We start from the raw sequence: 26,756 nt of genomic DNA, 5'->3' as shown, positions 1-26,756 counted from the left end.
GAAGAGGAAATAAGACAGCAGGGAGATATGTAATGATAAGATGTCAGATATATTCGGAGTTTTGGAATCTAATCAATGTATATTCACCTAATGAAGAAGATGAAAAGTTTATGCAAGATATTTTTTTGAAGATAGCAGATACGCAAGGGAACATATTAATAGGAGGGGATTTCAACCTTAATTTGGATTCAAATATGGACAAAACTGGGATAAAAAATTAACAGAAAGAACAAAGTAACCAAATTTATAATTAAATCAATGCAAGAAATGCAACTTTTGGATATATGGAGGAGACAACACCCAAAGGAAAAGGAATATTCATATTATTCGGGTAGACATAAAACATACTCAAGAATAGACCTATTTCTGTTATCAGCTCGTATGCAAGATAGACTAAGAAAAACAGAATATAAAGATAGAATATTATCAGACCATTCACCCTTGATATTGACAATAGAGTTAGAGGACATCCCTCCAAGAATGTATAGATGGAGATTAAACTCCATGCTACTTAAAAGGCAGGATTTTAGAGAATTCATTGAAAGACAAATTAAAATGTACTTTGAAATAAATACAGAATCAGTGAAAGACAAGTTTATACTATGGGATGCAATGAAAGTGTTCATTAGAGGGCAAATAATAAGTTATGTTACCAAGATGAAGAAGGACTACAATCAGGAAACAGAGCAGTTGGAAAGGGAAATAGTAAATATAGAAAAAGAATTAGCAATGAAGGAAGATACAACTAAAAGAAGAGAATTGGCAGATAAAAAAATAAAATATGAAACACTACAAACATATAAGGTGGAGAAGAACATAATGAAGACAAAACATAAATATTATGAACTAGGGGAAAAAACGCATAAAATTCTAGCATGGCAGCTTAAGACAGAACAAGCTAAGAAAATGATATTGGCATCAAGGAAAAAAGACAAAAAAATCACATATAATCCAACGGAGATTAATGAAAACTTTAGAGAATTCTATGAACAATTATACCAAACTGAAAACGAAGGGAAAGAAGGCAAAATAGATGAATTTTTAACTAAAATTGAACTACCAAAATTACAAATAGAGGAACAAAATAAATTAACAGAACCATTTGAAATAGTAGAAATACAAGAGATAATAAAAACACTACCAAATAATAAAACACCAGGAGAGGATGGATTCCCAATATAATTCTATAAAACATTTAAAGATTTATTAATTCCTCCCTTCCTGGAAGTAATCAACCAGAATGACAAAACACAAAGCTTACCAGATTCATGCAAAACAGCAATAATTACAATAATACCAAAGCAAGGGAAAGATCCACTCACACCAACGTCATATAGACCAATATCATTACTTAACACAGATTATAAGATAATAGCTAAACTATTAGCAAAAGATTAGCAGATTATGTAACTAAAATGGTAAATCTAGACCAAACTGGATTTATTAAAAAAAGATGGACAACAGACAATATTTGTAAATTTATTAACTTAATTCATGCAGTAGAAGGGAGTAAAGCGCCAACAGTAGCAGTTGCTTTAGACGCAGAGAAGGCCTTTGACAGAGTAGAATGGAATTATTTATTCGAAGTATTGCAAAAATTCAGTTTACCAGAGAAGTATATTAATTGGATTAAAGCATTATATAAGGGGCCATTGTCAAAAGTGACAGTAAATGGATATATATCAAATCAATTTAATTTAAGCAGATCAACAAGGCAGGGATGCCCACTATCACCCTTATTGTTTGCGTTAGCTATAGAACCACTAGCAGAATTGATAAGAAAAGAAAATAATATAAAAGGGATAAAAATAAAAGATAAGGAATATAAAATCAGTCTATTTGCGGATGATGTTATAGTATACTTAACAGAACCAGAACTATCAATAAAAGAATTATATAAGAAATTGAAGGAATAAGGAGAAGTGTTGGGTTACAAGATTAACGTAAATAAAAGTGAAGCAATGCCAATGAATAATGCGGATTTCTCAAAATTTAAGAAGGAATCACCATTCAGATGGCAAATGCAAGCAATAAGATACCTAGGTATACAAATAAATAAAAATCTCGGCCATCTATATAAACTCAATTATTATCCACTAATGAAAAAATTACAGGGCGATTTAGAACATTGGAAAGATTTACCACTAACACTAATAGGAAGGATAAACTGTATTAAAATGAACATTTTCCCAAGGATACAATACCTATTTCAGGCATTGCCAATACACTTGACAGAGAAATTCTTCAAGGAGTTAAAGAAAATAATAAGGAAATTTTTATGGAAAGGGGGGAAACTGAGGATAGCACTAGATAAATTAACAGAATGGTATAAACAAGGAGGCTTACAATTGCCAAACTTTAAAAATTATTATAGAGCCGCACAATTAAGATACCTATCAGATTTTTATCAAACAAGGGAAAAGCCAGATTGTACTAGATTAGAACTAGATAAAATAGGGGAAAAGATACCTGAACACATGTTATATAAATGGGATGAAAAATTGGTACAACGTAGGAGTTCTCCAGTATTACATCATCTGCTCAATATTTGGAAGAAGGTTCATGTAGAAAGGAATAAAACAAATTACCAATTACCAAAACTAATAATGATGCAAAATCAGTTACTCCCTTTTACAATAGATAACCTTTCCTTTAGAGAATGGGAGAAAAAAGGGATCAAAAGAATAGAAAATTGTTTTTCAGGAAATAGATTATTATCCTTTGAACAAATGCAGGATAAATATAATATAACTCAAGATACAGTGTTGGCATATTACCAATTGAGATCCTACTTGAAGGACAAATTAGGAAGTAGTCTGAGGTTACCATAGGGAAGTAACTTTGAATATGTGATTACAGATACAATGACAATCAAAAGATTTATAACAAATATGTATATTAAACTGCAAGAAAAGGAGAATGAGGAAACAAATGGTAAAACTAAACAAAAATGGGAACAAGATTTAAATATAAAGATAAAGAAGGAAACATGGGAGAAGTTATGCTCTGGAACGATGAGAAATACAATAAATACGAGGTTATGTATGATACAATATAACTGGATACACAGGCTATACATTACACCTCAAAAGTTAAATAAATGGGACCCAACAGTATCTGACAGATGTTTTCGTTGTAAAAAAGAAATGGGAACAACAATTCATGCAATCTGGACATGTGAGAAAGTAGAAAAATTTTTGGGAAGATCTAAACCAGATATTAAATAAAATTACAGAAAACAATATACCAAAAAACCCAGAGATCTTCCTCCTAAGTAACATAAAAAATAAAGAATTTGGACTTGATTTGGGTGGTGCACAAAAAAGATTTGTTAAGATAGCTCTAGCCGTAGCAAAAAAATGTATTATGTCAACCTGGAAATTGGAAGATAATTTGAGAATACAACAATGGTAAGTAGAAATGAATAAATGTATTCCATTAGAAAAAATAACATATAATTTAAGAAATAATATTGAAATATTTGAACAAATATGGGAGCCATACATGAAACACAATAGAGAAAACCTACCGGGGACATCTACCACCTAAATTAACGAAAGGAGAAGGAAATGAAAAGAATTGACCCAGTGGAATTTCTTGTTTATTTTTATTGAATGACAACATTGTTTGACTGGTTTAATGTGTCTTAGATTTTGTACTTTAAATGAATGGGGGGGGGAGGTAGGGAGGGTGGGATGGGAGGAGGTGGGGGAGAAAATGACACTGTATATATTTGAAAAGGAAAATGTATGTATCTTGGTCAGTGTGGTTTATGGTGTGAAAAATTAAAAAAAAATTTTTGAAAAACCTGCCATGCACAAGGCCAGGGACAGATATGTCAGTGTGGCAGTGGGGTGTGGAACTGAATTGGTTGGCCACTGAGAGGTCCTCGCTGTTACAGCGGAGAGAGCAAAGGTGCTCAATGAGGCGATCTCCCAATCTGCATCCAGCCTCCCTGATGTAAAAGAGGCTTCATCGAGATCACCAGATACTGTAAATTACCCTGAAGGATTCACAAAAACTGTTTGGGGCCCCAAATAGAAGCTGTCCTTGTGCTGCTGGGAATGAGTCTTCAGGCTCCTGTACCTCCTTCCTGATGGTAACAGAGTGAAGAGGGCATGGTCTGGGTGGTGGGGGCCCTTGAGGATAGAGGCTGCTTTTTTAAAAGACCACCTCATGTCAATGTCCTCGATGGAGTGAGGACTAATCCAATGATGGCATTGGTCGAGTTGACAACTCTCTGGAGCCTCTTCCTGTCCTGAGCATTAGCACCTCCGTACAAGACAGTGATACAACTGGTCAGAATGTTCTCCACCTGTAGAAATTTGCAAGAGTCGTTGAGAAGGAAAGATTTCATTCCCAAATTATCTTCCATTTGAACTATGGTGGAAAAAAATAGGACAACTCTATAGTCAGCAAATATAAGTGAAATATTTATTCTAGTGACCACCTCCGCCATTCTCAACAGGGACCACAACACATTTAAGGGAGGGTCAGGGATTGAAATCATAAAATATTTTTATGTTTTTGTGTTGACGGGAGGAAAGAAATACTGAAGAAATCAATTAAATGACTGCTTCACAGGGAAGAGGGCCCATAAACTTTGGGCAGTGTCCTGAGGGGGCCATAGCCAAAGAAAGGTTGTGAATGGCTGGACTAAATTATCTTCAACTTACTGAATCTGTACGGCCAGCAAAAGTGTGTTTGTAAAATCTGTAAGGAAATTAGGAGAACAAACTTCCACGGAAATTTCTTCTGGCCACAAACCTTAACTCCAGAAAGAAATCGAAAGGGAAGTGACACCCTAGGATTTAGGGATCGAAGCCCTCTGCCAGCTTTCCAGCAGAGATTCGCACTGCTTCTGTTCATCGTCACTGGACCTCTCATTTTATTTAGTTAAGCAAACACAATCACCAAAGTTATTGCTGGGAAAGATTTTGGACTATTAAGTTTTATTTACAAAACAAAATATTTGTGTTTGTTCTTTGTTGGTGGCATTGGTTGAAAGTTAAGACCTTCAGACATAGGAGCAGAAATAGGCCATTCAGCCCATCAAGTCTGCCCCACCATTTAATCATGAGCTGAACAATTTTCCCTCTCAGCCCCATTGTCCAGCCCTTTCCCCACAACCCTTCATGCCCTGGCCAATCAAGATCATATCAATCTCTGCCTTAAATACACCCAATGACCTGGCCTCCACAAACGTCCGTGGCAACAAATTCCTTACATTTACCATCCTCTGGCTGAAGAACTTCCTCCACATCTCTGTCTAAGCAGATGCCCTTCAATCCTGAATTTGTTCCCTCTTGTCATGGACTCTCCCACCATGAGAAACAACCTTTCTACATCTACTCTGCCATGCCTTTCAACATTCGAAATGTTTCCATGAGAAACATATCATCTGTAAACTTGGCCACTAAGCCATTCATTCCACGATCCAAAACATTAATCTACAACATTGAAAGAAGTGGGTCTCAAGACTTGCAATCATCAAACCACAACTGTAAAAATATCACCATTTACTTCAGGTGAAATCTCAATCCATGCAAACATTCTACAAAATAAAAATATTGTATTTCTGTACTTCATCAACTGGAATAATTTTGATGCGTATGAATTAATTTAGCCCAGAGATAATTTGTAAAATGTTCCTGTGTGACTCTAATGTGCTCAGATCTAAACCTTTGACAGCCATTTCAAGAAAGGAGCAACCTTTTTCCTGGTAAGTTAAGCACACTTTAAGTACTAAGTTTGAAACATGTTACATGTAGAAACTTAAAAAGTTAAGATGTAGAAGTAGGTCGTTTGGCCAATTGTGCCTTTGCCGGGATTATTCTGATGGCTGTGTATTCCACAGTGTTCTTATTTGTCAAAAAGGAATTTAGAGAGTGGTTTGGAATTCTGCCTGTGGTGAATGTTCAGTGGGAGCTGTTTATAAAGTCCTTCCCTCATCAACAGCATTCATACTATTGATTTTAGATGTGTAAAAGCAAAAATCTCCTGAATAATTCATTGCAACCTCAAGCTTTTAAACTTTTCTAATGGCCCGTTAATAGCTAATTCAATAATTTAGATGCTTTCCAATTAGAAGAAACTATTTTAAAAATGGTCTTAACTTTGAATCAACTTACTAACTTTACTGTTTTCACCTTCCAAATATCACAGACTCACACACTTCTAACAGTTACAGCTATTGTTGCCAGAAATTGCACCATCAAAAGAATAAACTTCGCCACTATGCTGAAGACTCTCACTACATTACATTCAGGCAGAGTACAGGCCCTTCAGCCCACGATATGGTGCTGACCAATGAAACCTACTCCACAACAATCTAACTTTTCCTTACCTCAAATCCCTAATACTGACGCAAACCTTCCATCACATCCCCTGCTTTTATTCTGTGTGATATGCAATGAATAAATATTAAAAAGGTAAAGGATTCAGAAATAGGGGAGAAATGGAGCCACAGGAAGCAAAATGGAAATTTAATGTAAAATTAGATGACTCAAAATGATGGGGAATATGTAGTTATGACAGGTATCTTTGGCAAGGTCAATATTGATGGATACAGAGGACACGAAGATTGGAGGCATTGTGGACAGCGAGGGAGGTTTTCAAATTTGCAGCGGGATCTGGACCAGCTGGAAAAAATAGGCTGAAAAATGGCAGATGGAATTTAATGCAGACAAGTGTGAGGCTTTGCATTTTGGCAAGGCAAACCAAGGTAGGACATACAGAGAAATTGGCCGGGCACTGAGGAGTGCAGTAGAACAGAGGGATCTGGGAATACAGAAACATAATTCCTTGAAAGTGGCGTCACAGGTGGATAGGGTTGTAAAGAGAACTTTTGGCATATTGACCTTCATAAATCAAGGTCATGAGTACAGGAGTTGGGATGATATGTTAAAGTTGTGCAAGACATTGGTGAGGCCAAATTTGGAGTATTTTGTGCAGTTTTGGTCACCGAACTACAGGAAAGATAACAATATAATAGAAGGAGTGCAGAGAAGGTTTGCTAGGATGTTGCCCAGACTTCAGGAACTGAGTTTCAGGGAAAAGTTAAACAGGTTAGGACTTTACTCCCTGGAGATTTGATAGAGGTATTTAAAATGTTGAGGGGGATAGACAGAATAAATATAGATAGGCTTTTTTCCATTGAGGGTAGGTGAGATACAAACTAGCAGACATGGGTTAAGGGGGAAACATGAGGGGGAACTTCTTCAAACAGAGAGTGGTAGGAGTGTGGAACAGATACATGGATGGGACAGGTATGGAGGGCTATGGACTGGGTGCTGATCAGTGGGACTAAGCAGAAAAATGGTTCAGCCAAAGGGACCTGTTTCTGTGTTGTAATATGCTCTATGGTTCTAACACCCCCAAAGGTCATTGGCTATTTACAATGATTCATGAGCTTCACTGGCACTCATGCAGATACCTGGCGTTTATTCATAGAGATACACAAGACTGCAGATGCTGGAGCCTGGAGCAGCGTGCGATCAGCCGGCCGAGCAGCATCAGTGGGAGAAAAAGAATGGACAATGTTTTGGGTCAGAACCCTTCATCAAGAATGATCAGTGCCGGGACCATTGTTGTTTGTGACATATATTAACAACTTAGAATATAGGCAGTTTGATTCATAAGTTGGCTAATGAAAAGAAAGTTGATGGTGTGTGCACAATGAGAGAGAATCCCAAGAGATTCTATAAGTACATTAAGGGCAAACTAGAGAGAGAATAAGGCCCTTGAAGGATACAAAAATTATGCTGGAACAAATCAGCAGGTCAAACAGTCTACTTTGTGAAGGAAAGACACATAACCAACCTTCTTCATCAAGGTGTTGGTAGACGTCTGAACTCAGGCACCTGCCTACATTTTGCTCAGGCCTTGATGAAAGCCTCAAGACCAGAACATTGGTGATGTGTCTTTCCTACACAAAGTAGACTGTTTGACCTGCTGACTTTCTCCAGCATTGTGTTTTTACTTTAATCACAGTGTCTGGAGACTTTCATCTTTTACCCTGAAGGATAAACAAGGTCATCTACTTGTGGAGTCACAAGAAATGGGCAAGATCTTAAAGTGAAAATTTCTGATCTATATTCACTGTGGAGAAGGACATGGAAGCTGGAGAACTCAAGCACGCAAAAAATGATGTCTTGAAGAACGTCCACATTAGCAAAGAGGAGGTACTGGAGGTTGTAATGTGTGTACCGATAGGTCGATCAGCAGGACCTAACTCTGAGGATATTGAGGGAAGAAATTGTAGAGGCCGTGAGTAAAGATATTTGTTTCATCAAAGAATGAAAATGTATCTCATAGAACATGTAAAATGATAAAGAAACAGATAAAATAGAGACATGAAAGTTGTTTCCACTAGTAGATGAGACTAGAACTAGGATACACATAGCCTCAAGATTCGAGGAGTAGATCTAGGACGGAGATGAGGAGGAACTGGTGAATCGTGGAATTTGCTCCCCAAAAGCTGCCTCATTTTTGTGAGCCCTGCTCCGTAAATAAAGTCATCACTCACATCAATGCATCTACTTTGGTTTTTTTCTGTGTGGGAAGACTGCAGGATAGTGTCCATTAAAGGAATACATGCATATTGATTTTGGAAGCTTTGTTATAGATGTAGGTTTGCTAGAAATGCATAAAAAAGAGTCTGTGCGAGTTTCAGGAATGATTTTATGGCTAAGATTATAATTGCAGAACTAAAACTCAGATATAGAACTGACAACAGTAGGACTGTTCAGATTTATTTTCTCGCACCAAATTTCAACAGAACAGTACAATATTAAAGGTAATTGTCAAAAACATGAGATCAGGAAGTCACATCGTGTAAAAGAAATGAGTTGGGGAAATTTTTGTTCCCAACGTGAGCTTGAACTCATCTATAATGCACCTGCTGATGTACCCACTGACTCCGACCCCTGAATTTCTGGTTTCTGGCCTTCATTTACTCGAGGCACAAATATTCATCCTGTGCTCAAACTGCCCTCCGTGTTAGCACCTCTGGACCCATTGGATGCTTCAAGGTACTCTAAATTTAACCTTAACCCCATGTCTTGGTTCACCTTTCTGATGACAGATTGGCAAATGCTAAATCTGGTTCAGTGATAAATTCAGGGCTCGAAAGGTTGTTATAGTCGAAGGGTGGTCTAGTGGGGATAAGCTCCCACTGCTGCACAAACTACTCAAACAGCCTATGACAACCAAGTCCAACTATGTGTGGCAGAGTTCTTATGCCCAGTGGAGCTGTTCTCGCTGACAGGAGAAGGGGCAAAGGTGGGCCACTGGCACCTTGAAACCAGTTGCTCCAGGCAAATGGGGCTCACTAACCATGAATGGTAACTCATCTAGGAGAAGGAAAACTGACTTCAAGCCTCCTTTCCCTTTGGGCAAGACCAGTTCATGGAAAAGGCTTTGGGAGTAAACCCTGATGAAAAATCCGGAGTGGGAGTCCCGAAGGCGACTGACTGCTGTTACCAGCACCGCCACGGCAACTTCTGTGATGTCGCAGGCACCAAACTGTATTAACTTTTGGTGTTCCTTTGGACTTGTCATTAGCATGGAGAGGAGGTTCATACTGCAAGAGCAACAGACAGATCTCCATATTACCTCTGCCTGGCTTGCACCTTGAAGAGGCCACTCCAGCTACTGCCAGAGGCATAGTACCCATGGTCAACCACAACTGACAGAGGCCACAAGACAAACTCTGATAATGCTTCTATGATGGGAAGATTTACAATGTTAAAGGTGCTATAGAAATTCACATTATTCCTCCTTGTGCATTGTTGATTGCTTAGGAAGTCCCTGCTGATATTGCATGATGAAGTTAATGTCTCTGGCTCCCTCTGAAACTGACTAAGCTTCTAGGTGGTAATTGGAAATTGTGGCAGTCTCCAGAGATTCAAGACATGTCTCTAGACAGCTCTGATGTGTACATCACGCGATGCATCGACCAACACCAAAACACAAAACAACCAACTCCAGATTCTCAACTGCTTGCGCTTGAAACAGAGCTTTCAACCCAGTAATCCCAATAGCGTCAACTGTAGATACATTCTCAAGGAATATCTGAGAAGTCCGACGGACGCTGGTAAGTAAGTTACTGAAGACAATGAAAGTTATATGCTGCAGGAGAATGTTAGTTTGGATTCATACTGGGGGTATATTTAACACCTCTGGTGGTTGTGCTCTGTACTACATTGTATTAATCTGAAAAACTGAAACACTGCGGTGTTATCTGCAGTGGACCGGGTGTATACTTGGACGTATATACAGTATACATATTAAAAATAATTTTGGCATTAAATAGAGCTAAAATATTTTCCATAAACAAAGCTTTACACAGTCCTCAGGACTTTGGAGTCATGCAGAATGCCATACATTCATTCAATGTTGGCGTTGCTTAGTGAATCTCATTCTCACTATTGAAACAGATGGTTACACATTCCACCCCAAATCCTTTCACACTAAAACCTGGTCTGCTGCTCCATTGCAGAACCAAGAGTGTGATGCACTGCTGGCTAACTTTTGTCTCCTCTTGTGATGTAATGTTCTATGGTTCTTTCTCAGGTGAATGCAAAAATTGATAGGACATTTGAAAAAGAACAAGGGAGTACTCCTGTTGTCCTGGAGTAACTGATTCCTCAACCAATATTACAAAAACGGATGTGTGTGTCACGTTTCATTGTTGGAGTTTGTTGAGAGAAATCTAGTTCCTGGTTTGCCACAGTAACTACACTTCAATAAAGTATCTAATCCAGTAGTTCTCATCCTTTTTCTTTCACTCATATCCCACCTTAAGTAATACCTCACTAACCACAGAGCACCAAACTTGCTTAACATAAGAGCCACATACAATAAACTTCAGATGTTTGAGAGCCGCAAGACAGCTTATCGCAAGCTGTGACCACTACAATTATGAAACACCCACTCATACAATTCCTCTCAGCCAGCAAATTTCAGTGAGCTGCACATTATATGTCAAAGAGCCATGTGTGGCTTACAAGCTGTGGTTTGGCCACCCTTGACCTATGGCATCCTATGTCATAGGTGTGGTGATATGTAATGACACTACTAGGTCACCAGGGGTCATCCCGGTGACCTTGGATATAAAGCAGTCCAGAGCGACAGTCTAACTTCCAGGTTTGTCTTGCAGAGAGACGAGACCTCTTAGTGTACATATTAATTTATTAAAGCTGTCTTATACTCGCACTGCTGGTGTGGTTATTGTCAGTACAATAGGTGCTCTGTGGTTTGTGAGGGATTTTATTTAAGGTGGCAGGAGAGTGGAAAGAAAAAGGTTCAGAACCACTGAACTAATCAATAAAAGTAAAAGGCCAATGCTGGAGAAACTCAGCAGGTCAAACAGTGTCCTTTATAGAGCAAAGGTAAAGATGCAGAACTTGATGAAGGTAATACCTGGATGAAGGGCTCAACACCAAAACGTTGGTTCTTTACCTAGTGTCGCCGAAAATATTCTCCCAGAATCACAGTGCGGCTTTCGCGCAAACAGAGGAACTACTGACATGGTCTTTTCCCTCAGACAGCTCCAAGAAAAGAGCAGAGAACAAAACAAAGGACTCTACATCACCTTTGTTTACCTCACCAAAGCCTTCGACACCGTGAGCAGGAAAGGGTTTTGGCAAATACTAGAGTGCATCGGATGCCCCCCAAAGTTCCTCAACATGATTATCCAACTGCACGAAAACCAACAAGGTCGGGTCAGATACAGCAATGAGCTCTCTGAACCCTTCTCCATTAACAATGGCGTGAAGCAAGGCTGTGTTCTCGCACCAACCCTCTTTTCAATCTTCTTCAGCATGATGCTGAACCAAGCCATGGAAGACCTCAACAATGAAGACGCTGTTTACATCCGGTACCGCACGGATGGCAGTCTCTTCAATCTGAGGCGCCTGCAAGCTCACACCAAGACACAAGAGAAACTTGACCGTGAACTACTCTTTGCAGACGATGCCGCTTTAGTTGCCCATTCAGAGCCAGCTCTTCAGCGCTTGATGTCCTGTTTTGCGGAAACTGCCAAAATGTTTGGCCTGGAAGTCAGCCTGAAGAAAACTGAGGTCCTCCATCAGCCAGCTCCCCACCATGTCTACCAGCCCCCCCACATCTCCATCGGGCACACAAAACTCAAAACGGTCAACCAGTTTACCTATCTCAGCTGCACCATTTCATCAGATGCAAGGATCGACAACGAGATAGACAACAGACTCGCCAAGGCAAATAGCGCCTTTGGAAGACTACACAAAAGAGTCTGGAAAAACAACCAACTGAAAAACCTCACAAAGATAAGCGTATACAGAGCCGTTGTCATACCCACACTCCTGTTCGGCTCCGAATCATGGGTCCTCTACCGGCACCACCTACGGCTCCTAGAGCACTTCCACCAGCGTTGTCTCCACTCCATCCTCAACATTCATTGGAGCGCTTTCATCCCTAACGTCGAAGTGCTCGAGATGGCAGAGGTCGACAGCATCGAGTCCACGCTGCTGAAGATCCAGCTGCGCTGGGTGGGTCACATCTCCAGAATGGAGGACCATTGCCTTCCAAAGATCGTGTTATATGACGAGCTCTCCACTGGCCACCGTGACAGAGGTGCACCAAAGAAAAGGTACAAGGACTGCCTAAAGAAATCTCTTGGTGCCTGCCACATTGACCACCGCCAGTGGGCTGATATCGCCTCAAACCGTGCATCTTGGCGCCTCACAGTTTGGTGGGCAGTAACCTCCTTTGAAGAAGACCGCAGAGCCCACCTCACTGACAAAAGGCAAAGGAGGAAAAACCCAATACCCAACCCCAACCAACCAATTTTCCCCTGCAACCGCTGCAACCGTGTCTGCCTGTCCCACATCGGACTTGTCAGCCACAAACGAGCCTGCAGCTGACGTGGACATTTACCCCCTCCATAAATCTTCGTCCGCGAAGCCAAGCCAAAGAAGATAAAGGACACTGTTTGATCTGCTGAGTTTCACCAGTGTTGGGCTTTGACTTCATCCACAGTGTCTGCAGACTTTTGTGTTTTACTACAAACTGATCAATAAACTTGCCTTCCTGTAAGAGCTGTGAAGAGTCAAAACTTATTCACAGCATCTTAGTGAGTCAATCAAGGGGTTGGAAATGCCCCCTCGATGCTTGCCTTTATCAGAGGTATGGAAGAACAGGGATGTTGTCCTTCAACATGAGCCAGACCACAGTTGAATTCTGGGTTCAGATGTTGTCACCACGTTAGAGGAGAATGTGACTGCAGTGGAGATGGCACAGAGATTTACAATGTGTCAGAACAGGAAAATTGTAAGTTTGAAGAAAAATGGAATTATACAGGGTTACTTTCTTTGAACCAGACAGGAATATACCATTCAAGTGTGAAAAGTTGAGGGGCCTGGTGAGAGAAAATTGAAAGAATGTTTTTGCCTTTGCAGAAGCAAAAATTCCAGAGAACGTATAAAACAATTGTTTGGTGGGAAACATATTTTCACCCACATGTTGGAGGGGATTCTGACAAGTCAGGAGAGGCATTTAATCACTACTTGCATGGTATTTTTGTAGCTCACTGCTACAAGTTATGGCTCTGTGGAGGAGAGGTTAGAGCTGTGGAGGAGAGGTTAGAGCTGTGGAGGAGAGGTTAGAGCTGTGGAGGAGAGGTTAGAGCTGTGGAGGAGAGGTTAGAGCTGTGGAGGAGAGGTTAGAGCTGTGGAGGAGAGGTTAGAGCTGTGGAGGAGAGGTTAGAGCTGTGGAGGAGAGGTTAGAGCTGTGGAGGAGAGGTTAGAGCTGTGGAGGAGAGGTTAGAGCTGTGGAGGAGAGGTTAGAGCTGTGGAGGAGAGGTTAGAGCTGTGGAGGAGAGGTTAGAGCTGTGGAGGAGAGGTTAGAGCTGTGGAGGAGAGGTTAGAGCTGTGGAGGAGAGGTTAGAGCTGTGGAGGAGAGGTTAGAGCTGTGGAGGAGAGGTTAGAGCTGTGGAGGAGAGGTTAGAGCTGTGGAGGAGAGGTTAGAGCTGTGGAGGAGAGGTTAGAGCTGTGGAGGAGAGGTTAGAGCTGTGGAGGAGAGGTTAGAGCTGTGGAGGAGAGGTTAGAGCTGTGGAGGAGAGGTTAGAGCTGTGGAGGAGAGGTTAGAGCTGTGGAGGAGAGGTTAGAGCTGTGGAGGAGAGGTTAGAGCTGTGGAGGAGAGGTTAGAGCTGTGGAGGAGAGGTTAGAGCTGTGGAGGAGAGGTTAGAGCTGTGGAGGAGAGGTTAGAGCTGTGGAGGAGAGGTTAGAGCTGTGGAGGAGAGGTTAGAGCTGTGGAGGAGAGGTTAGAGCTGTGGAGGAGAGGTTAGAGCTGTGGAGGAGAGGTTAGAGCTGTGGAGGAGAGGTTAGAGCTGTGGAGGAGAGGTTAGAGCTGTGGAGGAGAGGTTAGAGCTGTGGAGGAGAGGTTAGAGCTGTGGAGGAGAGGTTAGAGCTGTGGAGGAGAGGTTAGAGCTGTGGAGGAGAGGTTAGAGCTGTGGAGGAGAGGTTAGAGCTGTGGAGGAGAGGTTAGAGCTGTGGAGGAGAGGTTAGAGCTGTGGAGGAGAGGTTAGCTCAGAAAGAACATGCTATTCCCAGAAAGAACAAACCCAGTTCAGTGGAGTTATCACTGAGCTTTATTGGGCTCACAGTCCTGTTTTTATTCTCAAGCGGAGGGACGTGGTCAAAGCCCCCTCAGCACTGATTGGTGAGTTTGTGATCCGCTTTCCTTGATAGGCCAGTTAGGCGCCTTTAGTTGTGGCCAACTGGAGGGCAGTGCTGTGGGCCTTGTGCAGCCTGCTGGATCGTCACGTTTGTCCTTCATTCTGTGAGGCGACACCACACTTTAAGGGCTGTATTGCCCTGCATAAGGCTGGGGAGTCACTAGCTCAGAGGAAACAAATCCCCGCCGTCAAACACCAGAGGGCGCTGTTGTCGCCCTGGGATCACGGACCCGGCCACCGCCCTCCTCCCCACCAGTGCGTCACGGCCGACGGGCTCTCGCTCGCGCACGCTGCTGCCTCTCGTCTTGCCGGCCGCGGCGCGTTCGGGAGGCGGGAGAGCGTGGGGTTTCCCGAGCTGCGAGCAGGGGCGAGTGCCGCACCGCGCCCATCCGCTGGAGCGTCTCCGTGTAATGGCCGCCGGCCGCCGCGCCCAGTCCGCCTGAGGTAACGGCCAGCCAGCCGAGACCGGGCCTGCCCGCACCGTTGCCCGAGCACCGAACACAGGCCGCCGTCGCCAGGCAAACCCCGGCAACCCGCATAGCCCGACCGTTGGCAGCCGAGCCCCGGGCCGGGAGCGGTCAATGAGAGCGGCAGCCCGCCGGGTGAGTGAGGCCGGGGGTGGGGGGCGAAGGGCAGGGATTGGGGGGCCGTCACCGCCATTGGGGAGGGTCAGGGTCTGGGTCTCTGCCCACCCGCCCAGCGGTTGTCCCCGGGGCCGGGCTCGTCCCGGGCCCATCATGGCGCTGCCTCCGCCCCGCTCTCTCTTCCTTTTACTCGAAGCCACGGCAGCAGCTTCGGGGCGCTGCCGAGTCGGGGGGAGAGGGGCCGACCCCGGGGTGGGGGGGTGGGGGGGGGAAGGGCGAACCGGCCCCTCAACACCGACCCAACACACCGAAGATGGGCGGGTTGGTCTTGCTTTGTTTTACCCTGTAACCGTTGTTGGGCTCCAGATTGGGGAAGGATATTTCGCATCAGCATCTATCAAAGGCGATGCATAAAACGCATCTGGATTTGGGGAGTGGGAAATTAGCATTTGAACCAGTCCTTTTATGTTGACTGGATACTCCAGGACATAGGAAGGAGAGAGGAGGAGTAGAGATTTCAATCATGTTAAAGTACACAGAGTAAAGGCAGCGTGTATTGCTGAAGAATTGTTCTTGAGCTCTAATGCATGTATTAAAAGGTGTTTGTTCATATCCAAATCTAATATTGAACAAGAGATCTAGCATTCAAGTGCAGTTGACTAGTTTATCTTCATTCCACACTTTCCCTGAGATGTACCACTTCCCATCCTTAATTGTGAGTAGCTAAGTCATCGATTTCTATGTACCTCCATTTTAATGTATAGAGGTAGTCACTACTTGTGAGTGCAGTGATTGGGAATATGGGACGAGATTATTGTCAAGGCTTTGTTAAATATCTTCATGTTATTACCATTTATGAGAAGGGGATAATATTGAATGAACTGTTTTATATCACGGATCAGGAAGGGAGGCAAAAGCTGTTCTCTAAACTTGTTCTCAAGCCACCACCCTGATGGATACTTTGCTGCAAAACTAGTATGGGCTAGCAGAATTGAGCAAATTGCTAATTATGTGAGAGCTAATGCTTTTCACTCCCAAGAAAAGTCTGCTGTTTGAAAGTGGGCGCAACTTGTATTGCTTAAAAAAAAATGAGCAATAGGTTTCAGGATAAGTTGGGCCCATGGAAAGTTGTTCACACCTGAAAATTGGAATTTGTCGTACATGGAATTAAAATGTTCAAAATTTCATTTTTCCAGGGCTTAAACGTGTTTTTATTGCAAAGTTGATTTGCCAAAAATGGGATGGAAACTATTCATTCCCCAAGTTTGCCAAGAATCAATGTAGTGTATAGATAGTTTTCTTTGAAGGTGTTTAAATCCTGTTTTGACATTTAAATAATGCATTGGGTGTGTGTATGTATGTATGTGTGTGTGTGTGTATATATATATATATATTATACATAGAGAGAGAGAGAGTCTACGGTTTGCAGTCTTTCATACTGTTGGTAAAGTGTGCTCAAGAGAATTTGCCATTCTTTGGTTTGGCTTCGTGGACGAAGATTAATGGAGGGGTAATGTCCACGTCAGCTGCAGGCTCGTTTGTGGCTGACAAGTCCGATGGGGGACAGGCAGACACGGTTGAAAGGGAAAATTGGTTGGTGGTGGGCTCTGCGGTCTTCTTCAAAGGAGGTTGCTGCCCGCCGAACTGTGAGGCGCCAAGATGCACGGTTTGAGGCGATATCAGCCCACTGGCGGTGGTCAATGTGGCAGGCACCAAGAGATTTCTTTAGGCAGTCCTTGTACCTCTTCTTTGGTGCACCTCTGTCTCGGTGGCCAGTGGAGAGCTCGCCATATAACATGATCTTGGGAAGGCGATGGTCCTCCATTCTGGAGACATGACCTACCCAGCGCAGTTGGATCTTCAGCATTATTTCATTGAAATTTACAGTAGCATTGCAATCCATAATCAAATGGGATCTCTGGATGAATCCCACTTCCATGCTCTTCCTAGTAAGTTGATGAGGATTTTTTTTTCAGGCAGAGGTTCTTGAACTCCATCAATCTTAGGAGGTGGAAGGTAGTTATATGCATTTGTTGTGCATCTGAAATGCAAATCTTAGTCTTTTTTTTGTTCAGATTTATGTAAATATTATGTATTCATTCAGATTTTTGCCCAGACTTGATAAGAGTATATTTAATTGTACTTTTTAAATGATCTTTTGCAGGATTATTTTTCATGGTTATATTTGGCTTTCGTGAACTAATTCCACTAATACCTTTTTATCCTATAACGGTTCATCAAATGTTTTTGTAATTAAATGATTGAACCCATATGTGGTATCTCATAATATCCAACGATGATGTCTTCTGGTCCAGCTTGTTCTTTGGTATGCTAATTGATTTCAGATCAATTTCTCCTGTCATAGAATTGATTATTATTAAATAGTGGATGACTTGGAGTTTGTCAAGAGTATAAAATGCCTTGAATACAACTGATTTCTAAGCATTTTCTGAACTCAGTTTGTTAAAAAAGTGCACACCTGATATTTTGATTTATATTAATACTTTTTTGTTTTTATGTTAATGCTTTGAGATTTTGCTCCCTTTTCATTATTGTTGAATGCAGTTTTCATATTGTATTTGAAGCTGTTCCCAAAGTTTTCTTTACATTGCTATAAGCAAGGATGTTTTCTGGTTATAGCAAGTCCAATACATTGAGAGGCTTCGTGCATAAGAAGCCTCTTCGTGTGGAAGAGGAATGGACAATCTATTCTCAGGCCTATTCTACCATTTAGTTACATTGAGGCCAGCTGATCGTTGACCCTATCACTTCATAGACTTAATAACACCCTTGTTCTGTCTAATTTTAATTTGATAGCTGCCTTTTGAGAGAGATTTCCAGATTTCTATTATTGTGAAAATTGTTTTACTCTTGATTTGTCTCGATTTAATTTTCTTCATTTAATTCTTAACTTTTCAGTAATCTATGCCTTTCTTCTGCATTATTGATTATCTCTGAAGAACGGTCTACTGAACTGAATGGTGCTATGGAATACAAATAGTAATTGGAACTGCTTGGCCATTGGAAATGAATGAAAATGTATGTCAAATTGTCCTTTCTTGCTTGTCATCATCAAAACTCCATCTCTGTTTTCTGAAACACATTGGCTGTCTTTATAATCTAATTTTCATATCACTCCATGAGCTCATTTCTTCCCATTTCAACAGTATTCTTAAGCCTTCAGCGCTCTCATTTGTCTGGCTGCTTCCATTTTTTAAAATTATGACATTATTATCCATTATTCATTAAAAGCCATTGTGGCCTTGGGGTCCAGGCTTCTCTCAAATTCCCTCTGCTCTTCTACCTTTTGCTGCTTTGAGATGCTCCTTAAAAATATGACGAGTTGAGCTTTTGATTCTTGAGTGACTCGGATAATTTTGGATAATAATTCATAGCAAAGTACTTGTAATGTTTTACTGTATTTTAAGCACAAATACAAATGAGCCTGGTATTGTTGCTTGCTGCTCTGGTTCCAAAATAAGCTTTTTCAGTGCTCAATATGAAATTATATCAAATTGAATGTAGTCAGAAATGCCATTCGTTCTCGCACATTGAAGTTGAATTCTAAACGTATGGGGTCACATTTTGTGCTATGTGAAGTACATGTTTGAAATTTCCTTTTTGTTTAAGATAACTTTGCATTTCAAACTTTTAACTACTGTAGTATCGGGGATCTTGCAACTCACTTTCCACAATGACAAAGTAGGATTATCCTTTGAGTGTTTCAAGCCATATGAGTGTTGTATTAAAATCCTATTCATTCTGAGCTAGATAGAGAGCTGTTGTTTGTCTTTTGTAGGAAGTTAAATAGCATTTTAAAAATAAACTTGTATCAGCCTCAAACCATAAAGCAATTTAGGCTTTTATTAACCTGGCAGGTTACTGTCTACCATATCATCTAAATATTTGTAAAAATGTACCTTCTGGAATAAGTGGAACATCTTTTTATCCTGATTACATCTATTCATTTGCAGTGAATTTCAAGCTGATCCTGTTTTGCAAACTATCATTGCATGCAATTCTGTAATCCTTTATACATCTCCAGTTTCTTGAAAGTGTATTAGTTTTAAGAAACTGATTATTATGGAACAATTTGTTCTGTGTACAGATGTCCTTGTTTTTCTGTGGGCCTCTGTGCCAGGGGAGATGCTTTTCTTTCTGCCTGAATTAGGGAGGTGGTTAACTCGCTTGTTAGTGTAGTATTTCCATTGGGACCACGTGAGCTGTTGTCTCTGCTTTTCAACACAGGCAGGAAATGGATGGCTGGCTGTTTTGGACTAACACTCACTGTGCCATATTTGAAGCTAATTGAGATCATTTCTGTGGCTCTAATGTGATTAGAGATTTTATTGTATAGCTTTTCAGCTTATAGACATGAGCTGACTGAAACAGACCAAGTCCAGATGTCAAACATGTAAAGCTTTAAATATATCAAAATTAGCAATTTAATGCAAATTCATATGATTTCTTGTCTTTTTGTAAGTGCCAACAGCATTAAAGCCTGTTTTGTTGCAAATTAAAATTTAGTTTATCCCAAACATGAGTTTGAATATTCTTTCTCAGTTATAGCTGAGTAGTTACAAAGATATTTTGAATAAAATGACTAATGACAACAAAAAAAGCAAGAGGCTGAAAGAGGAAGGAAATGGTTGTTAACAACTTTTAAAGTGCACAGCAATAAGATTCTGGGCTGTGATCTTTCATCGACTGATATCTAGTCTTGAGTGCTGCTTTGGGCATGATGCTAAAATTTTTAGTTAAAGATCAGATGAAGCAAACATTTTGATGTTGCATGTTAATTTACTTTCATGGAATAGTCATTTAAAATGCAATTTTTAATTTTCCTTTCTAAGTTCACAAATTTACAGACAACGTTAATAATATTTGGCTAATTTTATTTTTGCCCAAGGATATGCATTGATTAATATATTACCTAGTTATTAGGAGCTCCTGTATTTTTGACATTCTTAGGTCTGTCATAATATTCCTGTGATATTTTTATCTGTGTAATTTGAGCACAAGGATGAAAAATATTTATTCCAGATCTTTAGTTCCCCTGAGGACATTTTATGTTAGCTATGCATCAGGGACTGGAGTCCTGCATAGGCCAGACCAGGTATATTTGGAGCATGATCCTTTTTTTGAATTAGTGAATAAATCAACAACTTTCTCAATCACCCTATTTACTGAATCAAATCCGACATTTACTGCAGAGATGTTTAAAAGTTGTTCCCTTTGTCCACTGCCGTAACCATCGGTTTGTAATAAGCATTATCAGAACAATTCTAGCTCCATACTGCATGGCACTGGAACATTTCTGAGTATTGGAAGTTGATACTTTTGAATCATGTGATCAAATTATACACAACGGTTTGAATTTGATTTCAAGGCTGAAGTGGTGAATTATGTTGACATCGTTGCTTGTCAGGTGTTTGTGTTGATTTGGGGTAGTTTTGGATTATAACTGCATCCTTGTGAAACTGCTCGCAGCAAGGATACACTAATGTATTAGTGAGCATCTATATTTCTGAGTATCGGGCAAGTACTTAAATCTCATTTAGGGTTAGAAATGATCAGAGGTAACAGGAGTAAAACAAAAGTCTGCAGACAGTGTGATTGAAGTAAAAACAATGTTGGAGACACTCAGCAGGTCAAACAGTGTGTATATATAGAGATGAAGGGCTCAGTCCAAAACTTATCTTTACTATATAAAATATACTGTTTGACAGGCTGAATGTCTCCAACATTAATCAGAGGTAACTCCAATGCTGTGAAACACCAAACTCTGCTACAGATACTGATTGTAGTTTAAAAAAAAAGTACAGAAATGTTGGAAGAATTCAACAGGTCTCGCAATGTCCATAGAAGGTAAAGTTGTATAACCAGTGCCCTTCTTTAAGATTTTAACTACGATGCTGGCATTTTGTGCCATGTATTGATCAGAAAATGATATAATTAGACTTTCTATTCTAATTATAATAAGAGATGGTTTTAAATATGCTTTCATTATCAATGCAACAAATACTGGTTCTGATAAGGTGTGGTCTTTACTGCTGAAATCCCTAAGATCTGTCGTTTGATTGCTTGCATTTCTGTACATGGAGCAAGGATTGAACTAAATTTAATGAGTATTTTAATGACTTTAGAATAGCCAGTTTAGAAACCTTGTTTTTCTGTTAAATCCAGGAAAATGTGGGCATTTTAATTTTGAGATTTATTTTTAGCTTGTGTAAAAGTGTACTTTCTTTAATTTCCATAGTAATTACAGTGAGAAATGTCTCTAGCCCTTTAGGGAGTTCAGAAGTGATTTTTATTTGTGTTGGGCTATTGGTAGGATATAGGTTTGTGAAGAAAATACTGGCTCTTTGTTTATTTCCATTAATAAAGATTTTTGCTCTGCGTCATTTGAAATTTGAAGTCCTTGGTGTTCATTTTTGTTGCATTTATCGAGCTGTGATGGGTGTGGCTTCCTTGAAACTACAGAAAGAAGATGTCTCCTGAAATGCAATAGCTCAGAATGAAATTTTTTTTTTGCTTTGCAGATATGGTATCTGATCAAAGCATGTGAAGGGGGGGGGGGGGGGAAAAACAGGAAATTTGAAATGAAAAATTCTGGTAACAAGACTGCTGTTACTTTTTAGTTGCTGAACCTGTAATTCCACCATTTTCGCTGTTTTGATTTTATTTTTCCACTATTAGAATCAATCAACCTATCAAAAAAAATTATTATTAACTGAAGCTTTAGGAGTGTTGCATTAACAATTACAAGAACTGCTAAACTAATTCACAATATGTTAATATGAGAGGTGACAAGTCAACATAGAACCATTACAGCACAGAAACCGGCCCCTTTGGCACTTCTAGTCTGTGCTGAACCATTTGTTTTTGCCTAGTCCCATTGACTTGCAGCCAGTCTATAGCCCTCCATACCTCTCCGATCCATATACCTGTCCAAATTCAATTATTAAAATTGAGTCCGCATTCACCATTTCAGCTGGGAGTTCCACACTCCCACCACTCTCTCTGAAGAAGTTTCCCCTCATGTTCCCCCCTAAACTTTTTCCCCTTTCACTTTTAACTCATGTACTCTGGTTTGTATCTCATTGTCTCAGTGGAAAAAACCTGTCTACATTTACTCGTAATTTTAAATAGCTCTATCAAATCTCCCCTCATTCTTCTATGCTCAAGGGAATAAAGTCCTAACCTGTTTAATCTTTCCCTCAAACTCAGTTCCTGAAGTCTAGGCAATATTAGTAAATCTTCTTGCACTCTGTCTTAATGATATATTTCCTGTAGTTAGGTGACCATAACTACATAATACTCCAAATTTGGCCTCACCAATGTCTTGTACAACTTTACCATACCATCCCAATTCTTATATTCAATACTTTGATTTATGAAGGACATTATGCCAAAAGCTCTCTTTACTTTCAGAATTATGTATCTGTATTCCCATGTCCCTCTGTTTTACTGAACTCCTCAGTGCCCTACCTTTTACCATGTATGTATATCCTTTCTTGGTCCTTCCAAAATGCCATGCCTCATTAAATTCCATGTGCCATTTTTCCAGCTGGTCAAAATTACTCTGCAAGATTTGAAAACCTTCTTTGCTGTCCACAGTGCCTCCAAACTTCGTGTCATCTGCAGACTTGCTGATCCAATTAAGCACTTTATCATTGATATAGATGGCAAACAACAATGGTCTCAGAACCAATCCCTGAGGCACACCACTAGTCACAGGCCTCCAGTTTGAGAAGTATTCATTCACCACTCCTCTCTGGCTTTTCCTGTCCAGCCAATAGGCCTTTTCACGCTGCAGTGTGAAATGAAGATCCCGGGAACCCTCCCATGAATCTGCGGCGTGTAAAGGTTGACCTGGGAATTTTAAACAGGGTCATAAGTAGATCGCGGCCTGGGAAATTTTCCCAGACCACCCTTTCCCTGTGGTGTGAAAAGGTAAAGGGCCGAGCAGAGGCAACCTCGTGACATCAGTGCTTGTGTGCTGTGTCATGAAGGTGATTAAAAATTAAAAGGTATATGTCTCCTGACAACACAGGGCTTCTTCAGCATGTCACAACAGCAGCACCATATGGGATGAACAGCTGTATTCGTTGACCATAATCCCTCAAGCAGCTGGATCTCTGGTGTTTCTAGCTGCAAGAGGGATTATGGGAAACTCGACCATTCATTCCACATGGAGCTGCCATTGCGACGTGCCAAAGTTGGGCAACGGGCAGCCGGGAGGGGGGAGTGAGCGGCGAGCAACTGATAGATCAGGGTGAACTTTTACACCTGTGAGAGCTCAACGTGTCATTGGTTTAGGGCAGGGCCCCCTAAATTCCCAGGAAAAATGAAAGGCCCAGGAATTTCACTGGGACAAAGCAGGGTCACTGCTCCCCTGCGGTGTGAAAACGGCTACTGTCAAATCCAGTTCACTACTTAACCTTGAATGCCTAGCGTCTGAAACTTCCTGACTAACCTCCCATGTGGGACCTTGTCAAAGACCTTACAAAACTCCATGTAGAAAACATCCACGGCCTTTCCTTCGTCAACCTTCTTGGTAACCTCGAAAAACTCTTAGGATTGGTAAAAGAAGATCTACCACTCTCAAAACCTTGTTGGCTCTCTTAGTTTGTGGCTATCCATATAATTGTATATCCGATCTCTTGGAACACCTTCCAATAATTTATCAATTACTGACGTCAGGTTCACTAGCCTATAATTTACAGCATTACCTTTGGAGTCTTTTTTTAAACAACATGAGCTACCCTCCAAACCTCTGCCACACCCATGATTAAGGACATTTTAAATATTTCTGCCAGAGCCCCTGCAATTTCTACACTAACCTCCCTCAAGATCCAAGAGAATATCTTTATCCACCCTTATTTGCTTTAAGAGTACAGCTATTCATCCCATATGGTGTTGCTGTCATGACATGCTGAAGCAGCCCTGTGTTGTCAGGAGACATAAACCTTTTAATTTTTAATCACCTTCACGACAGCTCACAAGCGCTGATGTCACAAGGTTGCCTCTGCTCGGCCATTTGCCTTTTCACACCACAGGGAAAGGGTGGTCTGGGAAAATTTCCCAGGCCGTGGTCTACTTATGACCCTGTTTAAAATTCCCAGGTCAACCTTTTCGCACCGCAGATTCATGGGAGGGTTCCCAGGAACTTCATTTTACACTGCAGCATGAAAAGGCCTACTGGCTGGACAGGAGAAGCCAGAGAGGAGTGGTGAATGACTATTTCTCAAACTGGAGGCCTGTGACTTTTTAATCTGGATGGGTTCTGTGACCCCACTGCTTGTTTTCTTTGCTTCCCCTGACTTTGTGGCTGTTTCTTGAGTGAACACTCATGGAAAAAAAATAACATTCAAGATCTTCCCCTATCTGTTTTGGCTCCAAACAAAGTTGACCATTCTGATCTTCAAGGGGACTAATTTTGTCCCTTACTAATATACCTGTTGAAACCCTTGGGATTTTCCTTCACTTTGTCTGCCAAAGCAACCTCATGTCTTTTAGCCTTCCTGATTTCTTTCTTTTTTTTTTTAAATTTTTTTATTTTTCACACCATAAATCACATTAGCCATGATATACACAATTTCTTTTTCACACATATACAGTGACTTTTTCTCCCCCCCCCCTTTCCTCCCAAACCACCCCCCCACCCCCCCTCTCATCCATTTTAGGTATACAATCTAGGTTGCATTAATCCAGTCCGACAATGTTGTCATTCAACAAAATTACACCAGAAATTCTACTGAGTCCATTCTTTCCTTCTCCTTCCATCAACTTAGGTAATGTTTGTCCCCGGTAGGTTTTCGCTATTGTATTTAATGTAAGGCTCCTATACTTGTTCGAATATTTCAATATTATTTCTTAACCAATATGTTATTTTTTCTAATGGAATACATTTATTCATTTAAATTTGGTCCTGATTTCTTTCTTGAGGTTTTTTGCATTTTTAAAACATCTCAAGTACCTCATTTGCTCCATGTTGCCTATACGTGCTATTTACCCCTCTTTTTCTGAACCAGATCACCAATATCACTCAAAAACCAAGGTTCCATATGCCTGCTAATCTTCCCTTTAATCCTGACAGAAACATACAAACTCTGTACTCAAAACGTGCGTGTTTTTTAAAAAATCAATCATGTTAAAATCCCATTTCTTTTCAAAGGAATATTAAATTGGGTCCTGGTAATAATTTGATGGTATTATTTCAGATTAGATTTTCTGCCTACTGCAGAAATCTCCAGTTGGTTACAAGTATATTTATCAAGGGTGAAAATAATGAACTTGTATCCATATAATTAGTTGAATCTACCAGCACCTAAATGTTTGCTGTGTTGATTAAGTCCTTATGACTGAAAAGGAACTTTTAAATAAATGTTAATGTGCCACAAGTAAGATAGTTTAAATTTGTGGAATCATGAGTAAGATTAAGTATTAGAGTTGTAAACCATATTTTAATTAAAGTTCTATATGAGACGAGATTTATAATTCGTTTCAGTATTGTTAATGTTTCATTCATCAAATGAATAATGAGATTTTTGCAACTTCAGTTTCAAAATGAAGTAGAAATGTAGATGGTATAAGTGATCTAAGAAAATGTCTTGGTAAGAGAAGTTCAAATGAGATAATGGCTGTGCTTGGTTTGCACTCTTTGGATATCTGCGCAGTTAGTGAGACCGAGATAAGGTGAGGGCAATAACCACGGACATTGATTTAATATATTTGGTAGAAGAGGACTTGAGAAACAAACCTCTTTAACCAAAGAGTGGTGGTGATCTGGAACTTGCAGCGTGCAAGACTCTTATTATAGCTTAAAAGTGTCTAAATCATCTCTCTATCTATGATGTGGCACATGGGCTAGAAGCCAAAATGGAATTACCGTCAAAAGCATAAGTCATATATTGGTTAAATGGCCATCTCATGTACCATAATTACAATACAACTCTGATTATCTGAAATGGTCAGGACCAGGCCAATGTTGGATAAACTTTTTGGATAACTAGACATTTAAAAAAAAAAACAGCCCAGTAGCAACAGCAAATCAATGTTTAAACATCAACAAACAAGGGAAGGCCTTTTAAGCATTAAAATATTTAATTCTTACTGAAACAATACTGGCTACGGCCGATTTCCCCGGGACCTCCCCATCGCCACGGCCGATTTCCTTGGAACTGCTTCCTGGACTGGTGGAGTCAGTGGGCTCCTGTCTCCCCAATCACCAGATCTGAGTCCCAACTCCAAATCCTCCCCTTGGCCTACTGCACACATACGCCAGTGATTCTGGCGTGCGGTAGTGGGCTGAGGGGAGGATTCGGAATCAGCGTTGGGAGCTCCAGTGTGCCAAGGGGATGGAAATGAACGCCACTGACCCCAAGGACACGCTCCTTGATGGGTCCCACTCTCCTTGATGACACTGGGACAAGGGATTCTTCCGACCACTT

General features: G+C 40.7%; 1 protein-coding gene across 2 annotated transcripts in view; it reads left to right on the top strand.

Annotated features, from left to right (window-relative positions):
- Positions 1-14,999: 14,999 nt before the first annotated feature.
- Positions 15,000-26,756, top strand: part of LOC138754269 (guanine nucleotide-binding protein G(I)/G(S)/G(T) subunit beta-1) — a 61,634-nt gene continuing 49,877 nt past the window's right edge. The window contains exon 1 of one of the 2 annotated variants that reach the window (XM_069918255.1): positions 15,000-15,318. The gene's annotated coding sequence lies outside the window, so the exon portion shown is untranslated. The remainder of the gene's footprint in view (positions 15,319-26,756) is intronic. The other variant, XM_069918254.1, reaches the window with a different exon arrangement.

The sequence above is a fragment of the Narcine bancroftii genome, chromosome 2 (genome assembly GCF_036971445.1).
Source record: "Narcine bancroftii isolate sNarBan1 chromosome 2, sNarBan1.hap1, whole genome shotgun sequence".
NCBI classification, from domain to species: Eukaryota; Metazoa; Chordata; class Chondrichthyes; order Torpediniformes; family Narcinidae; genus Narcine; species Narcine bancroftii.
Note: the sequence above shows the minus strand (reverse complement) of the source record. Positions and strands in the feature narration are given on the sequence as shown.